Raw genomic sequence first — 6000 nt, 5'->3', positions numbered from 1 at the left:
GCACAAGTCCTATGAAGAGTGGCTGAGGGAGCTGGGGTCTAGCCTGGAGAAAAGGAAGCTCAGGGGGGACCTTCTCCTCAACAACAGCCTGAAAAGGAGGGTATAGCCAGATGAAGGTCGGTTTCTTTCCCAGGCAACCAGCAACAGGACAAGAGGACACAGTCTTAAGGTGAGCCTGGGGAGATTTAGGTTGAACATCAGGGAGTAGTTCTTCACGGAGAGTGATTAGATACTGGAATGGACTGCCCAAGGAGGCGGTGGAGCCACGGTCCCTGGTGGCGTTTAAAGAACTTAAACATTTAGTGCTATGATGTCGTAGACATGGCGGTGTTGAATCACAGGTGAGACTCGATGATCTCACAGCTCCTTTTCAACCTAATCGATTCTGTGCCTGTGCTGAAACAGGGACGGGGAGGCGCGGGTGCCTGAGGGGAGCGGCGCGCGCTCGGACTCCTCTCAGCCGCTTCCGCGAGCGCTCGCGAGTTTCCGGGCGCCTCGGCCGCGCGCACGGCGGGGGCGGGGGGAGCGGGGGCCGAGCGCGCGCCCCCTCCCCCCTGCAGCCCCGCTCGGTGCTTCCCGCGCGGGCCGCCCCGGGGCGGAAGCGCCACTCGCGCCTTCCCGCCGCCCGCTCGGCTCTTTCCGCCTCCCCCACCGGGGCGCTTCGTTCGTTTCCGCGGCCGCTCGGCTCTTTCCGCGGGGGCCGGCGGCGCGCTCGGCCGTTCCCGCCGCCTGGCGGGCGCTCGGCGTTTTCCGTGAGCGCTCGGCGGTTTCCGTGCGGGGCCGGGCGCGCTCGGCGCTTGCTCCCTGGCTGGCGCTCCTCAGTCGGCCGCTGCCTGCCTGTCGCCGGGCTGGGAGCGCCTGTGTGTGTGAGTGACGCGGCGGAGGTGTAGTTTGACGCGGTGTGTTACGTGGGGGAGAGAATAAAACTGCGGCGAGATCCCAGGCGCGAACGAAAGCAGTGACGGAGCAGCCTGGTAACCGGTAAGAGGAGGACGGCGCCCAGCAAACAGGGGCGGGGGGGAGGGAAGGAAATGGAGCCCGGCGGGGACCAGGGGAGCCGCCGGGCGGCAGGACGCGGGGGCCCGGCCGCGCACCGCCCGCGGGAGGGGCGCCCGCCTTAAAGATGGAGCCGAGCCCTGCAACATCCCCGCCGCCGCCGCGCCGCGAACAAAGGATAATGGCGGATGGGAGCCGGCCCGGCGGCGGCCGCCACGGCCGGGCGGCGGCGGCTCTGTCGGCAGCCAGCGGCGGCGCTCAGCGCGGCGGGGAAGGGGCACCGCGCCCCCCGGCTCCCGGAGGAGGCGGCGGAGGACGACGACGAGGGGGAGCGGCGGCGGGGGGCGGCCGCGCTCCCGCCCGCGCCCCCTCCCCGCCCCGCCGTGTGCTCTCCGGCTCTCGCTCTCCCGCTGCCGCCCCCCGGCCCCGCCGGGCTCCGGGGACCCTCCCGCGGGGCCGCCGCGGCCCCCCGCGCCCGCCGGAGTTCCGCTTCCCCGGCGCCCCGAGCGCGCTGTACGGATAAACAGACTCCCGCCGCGATGGACACGAGTGCGTGGGGCGCTCCCCGGCTCTGTAACGAGAAGCTTTTAATAAAATCTGTGCTCGGAAGCCGGGGCAGCGCTTGGTCTGGTGGTTCGCTGTGACTCCGTCTCCGGGAGGCCGCGCCGGGCGGTGGTGCCGGTCACCCAACACCGCGCTCCGGGCGGGACCCGCGGGCAGAGCCGAGCCCGGCGCGCAGGTCACGTAACAGGGATACGGCTCCCTCTTGCCGCGCTGCTTCTCCCCGGTAGTATTTTTAACCCAAAGCGAACTTGAGCCAGGCTGCGGCTGGTAAATCTCGGTTTGGGATTTGCTTTTGCCAGTTTTCCACAGACTTGGGTGCTGCACAGCGAGCAGGATATGACCTCTATCCCAGCTTTAATAGCAAATGTCAGCTCAGATGCCTTTTTCTGCCTTACACCAGCCTTGCCTTGCTGCAGCAGCGGGGCTTTTTTCCCCTCTTTTCTTGCCTAGAATAGAAGACAGTGTTTTGACTTTGTTCTACTTTCAAATCCTGGATATCTGCAATTTTGTGTTACAGTAGTAAGCAAAAAACAACGTGACAGACTTAAAAAACTTTTTAAGCGAAGATTGTTACACCTCTTAAGTGTGTACAAGGATGAAAAGTTTTAAATAATGGCCATATGATTTTTCTTCATGAAACACTTCTAAAATATTTGTTTCTTCCTCCTAAATATTGGAATGCCTGCTCACAATATGCTTCTGGAATCACACCTGACTTTTTTTTTTCCCCTTGGAGTTAGAAACATGTTTCCCATTTCTTAAATAAAAGACCAGAGGCTTTTTAGAAATATCGTGTATCTCTGTTTAGTCCCACTCTAACCACCACTAAAAACTATTTTCGAGTACAGGAATTTTCAGACTCAACTTGCATCCTTCCTTGTATCAACAAATGTGGATTTATACAGTAAAATATGAAGTCACTGGAATAGGTTTTGTTCAAAATGGATGTTTGAGTTACATGTATACTTCCTTGTATGTGAATTTCTGTTTTCTGTCACTTCCACCACTTATTTTGAAACGAAGGCCAAAGATGCTCTACATCACTTCACTGTATAATACCAACATAAAAAGAGGGTTTCTAAACTTCTAATTGATTAAGACATACAAGGACTTCAATAAGCAATGTAGCTATTGATAGTGATTAAAGAGAGTGTGTTTGTTGGTGTATTTCATTCATTCTTGGTTTGGTGGAACAGGCACTACATTTTAAATACAAAAATGGGACAGAAAATCCTTGCTTGTTGTTTTTTGTAGTTTTAGAAAAACATTTTATTTTTTCATGATAGAGTGGAAGACACTCAGATCCATACTTTCAAACACAGGTACCTTCATTTCCTCACCAGCTTTGTTCCCTCACAGGTCAGAGAGAAAAGGAAATAGAGAGGTTGTTGTGTATTGGCTAAGCATCACTTACAGGTGACCTAAAATGAAATTGTTGCATGTAGTAAAAAAGAGTGTAATAATTTTTAATGCTTTCATTTAATTGAGAGAACACCAGTATTCAGATTTGTACTCTCAATATAGTGTTTGGATCTGCACTGAACGGTCTGCATCTAATTTATTTTTTTTCTTATAGATTTGATAATAGATGTGTCTACTACTCTGGGTAAAAAAAGTAAAGAACCGTACAGAAACAAAACAAACAAAACAACACAAAAAGCACTCCAAAGGTCTAAACGGGGAGAGGGGTTTGCTGCTACAGAAAATTTAGAAACATCTGATTTAGATTGTCAAGTCATCAGTCTGGTTGTTTCTTGGAAACCTGCACCGGCACAGCTATTGCTGTACAAAGTCTTCTGTAGATCTTATTCTGCAGAGTAGCTGTTCTGCTGCAGTAAGAAGCAGCCTCTTCCTGCCTAAGTGCAGCTCCAGCTCTGTAGGTGCATATTTTGATAGGAGACAAGGCCCCAGCTCGGAATTTCTGTTGGCACCGTTTTGAAACAAATGGGATATTCACACTTCATCTCTATTTTTGGATCTCTGGAAGCAAGTGGAGATTGGTTACTCATGCCACACTTCTCAAGGCTTTTGTGTGGTGAGAAGGCCATGTTAGCTTTCTGCCACTAATCTAACTAAAGTTAGTTTCGTAGAACATGACAGCAATCCTCATCTACAGAAACAACCCTACCCAATTTGGTTTGAGCTCTCTGGTACCCTGCCTGCATACAGCTGAAGTTCATGACATGGCAGTGATTTTACTTATTTTTTACTGAATCAAAAATTGTGTTGCCTCATCTGCAGTCTGTGAGGTCATATTTCATAGTGATTATAAAAACCTGAGCAGCCTGCCATTAGTGATCTATGCACATCTCCCAGCATGAAGGCATTGATACTTGTTTTGTTCTTCAAAGCTTTTAGATCACTTGATTGTACTGCGATTAAAAAAGGTGAGTGAGAACAAATACAACATCTTCCAGCTTTCCCTTTTTCTAGAACAGCCTTGTCAGCTGCGCAGGAGGTGAAAATGTGCCAGGCTCTAGTTGGCCTTTCAGGTAAAAAAAGCACTTGAAAACAGCCAAGGATTCTCTGCTGCTGTTTTTGTCTGGCAGTGCTGGATTTATAGTATTATGTGTCAAGTGGAAGGAATAGAAAACACATTGTTGGAAGAGCCGCTTTAAGGTGAGAGGATAAAGAATTTGGAGGAAGCACGTTCCTGTTTGGATGCACATATATGGTTTACCTAACATATGTACACACACACAAGTTTAAAGCAGCACTGATACTTGTTAGTTACTTGCAGTGGTTTTTGAGTAGAGTGCAGAGAGGTACAGGATATTATCCTTAAGATAATAAGCATTCCTATTTTTGTCCTGAGAATATTGTGAGAGTTGATATTTGTAAAAAAGGGTTGATATTTTGTAAAAAAAAAATGACCATTAGGTGAAAGATGGAAAAATAGTTCTGCAGATAGGAGAGTCCTGCCAAATGCTCTTCTGGATTTTGTTACTTTTCAGTTGTTTTCTGACAGGAGACTACACTGGCTACTTGAGAGACAGATGCAGGAAGCCTTACAGTGAACCATTTTGAAGGTACTTTAATGCAGGAAACTGAAATAAAATTCTCTATCCTTGATGCTTTCACACTTTTTGGAGGGGAGAGTTAAAGTGATCTGTAAAAATCTCTGATCTTCTAAGTGTTCAGTAATAGCCTGTTTAGTCAGTGAGGTTATCAGGAAAACTCCTTTTCCCTGCACATAGTAGAACTAATGCTGGGTTGTGTTTTCTTCTTTAGGCAGAAACTTTTTCAGATAGATTTCGAAACTTACTAAAGAGCAGGTATCCTGAGAAATCCAGGAATTCTTAAAGCTTCTCTACTGGCTGATGAACTGAAACCATAGTTCCTCATAGCATTTTTTGGTAGTAATACTGGCTAAGGCATCTTCCATGTCTGTTCCATTGCACTTACACAAAAGCTTGGACTACTGGATGGGGAAATGATCCAGCGGTTTGAGAGATGTGGAGCCTGGTTCATTTTCACCTGCATCACTCCCTCCCCTGATTGTTGCATGGCTGCACAGTAGCTGTACCAGCATAATTAGGGGAAGGAATGGGGTTGGAATGAGCAGGGAGATAAGGGCAGCTCAAGCAGTTACGCTGCTAAATGAGAAAATGCAGCCTGTGTAAAATTTTTTAAATTATGGCTGTGTTTATAACCCCAGATCCTGCTGAGGTTCTTCTTGCCACAGAGCTGGATCATTCAGCTAAGTCTAAGTTCTGACATGTGCTAACCATGAGCAAATGAACATGAGCAACAGCTGTTCCCAAACTTCAATATCATGTATTAAAGTGACTTGTTGTGCTGCTTATTTACTTGTCCTAAATGCCTTTTGTGTATGTTTTTTTAGCAAGTTCTCTGTGCACTTCCTTTACTTCCTTTACTTCGGTTTTTTTTATTCACATTTTAAGTTTGCCTGTTGCTGTTCACTGCAGCTCTTTACTGCAATATTTTAATCATCTTTTCAGAAACTGCAACCTCCTGTGACATTTAGGGTCCAATATTAGATGCAGTTTTCTTGTAGGTGCTACCCTAAATCTCTAGTTTTCCATGCTGTTCCAGTATCAGTTGGATTTTACTTTACTTTGCACCTTTCCTGGGGCTTGAATGTCAAAATCTCTTCTCATCTGCAAAATCTCTCTCATCATCTTTAATACCCCATTAAATAATGGATGGGAGGCATTATTTTCTTGCCTTTTTTTTTTTCTGATGACACATCATCTGGCTGTGTGTAGCTGGCCTGGCCTCAAAACTCACTGGTGCCTGTCCATTGCTCCAAGTAGCATACAGTATCAGCAGGATTTGTAAATTTACACATTTCTGGGTTGTAGTGAGCTCTTTCTCTTGAAAAAAAAAAAAAAAAAAAAGCCTAGGGCGTTACTGTAGGTGTAGGAGCCCTGCCCTCTTTGTGAAACTCATCCAAATTTTCCTTGTGCTGATAGAAAA

At 48.2% G+C, this 6000-nt stretch overlaps 1 protein-coding gene across 2 annotated transcripts in view; it reads left to right on the top strand.

The window, feature by feature from the left end:
• The first annotated feature begins 651 nt into the window (after positions 1-651).
• Positions 652-6000, top strand: part of CREB1 (cAMP responsive element binding protein 1) — a 40161-nt gene continuing 34812 nt past the window's right edge. Inside the window, exon 1 of one of the 2 annotated variants that reach the window (XM_066189717.1) lies at positions 652-981. The gene's annotated coding sequence lies outside the window, so the exon portion shown is untranslated. The remainder of the gene's footprint in view (positions 982-6000) is intronic. The other variant, XM_066189716.1, reaches the window with a different exon arrangement.

This window comes from Chamaea fasciata, unplaced genomic scaffold (genome assembly GCF_029207755.1).
Source record: "Chamaea fasciata isolate MVZ Bird 193981 ecotype frontalis unplaced genomic scaffold, bChaFas1.0.hap1 SCAF_8, whole genome shotgun sequence".
Lineage (NCBI taxonomy): Eukaryota > Metazoa > Chordata > Aves > Passeriformes > Sylviidae > Chamaea > Chamaea fasciata.
The sequence above is the reverse complement of the archived record's forward strand: the minus strand, read 5'-3'. Positions and strand labels throughout refer to the sequence as shown.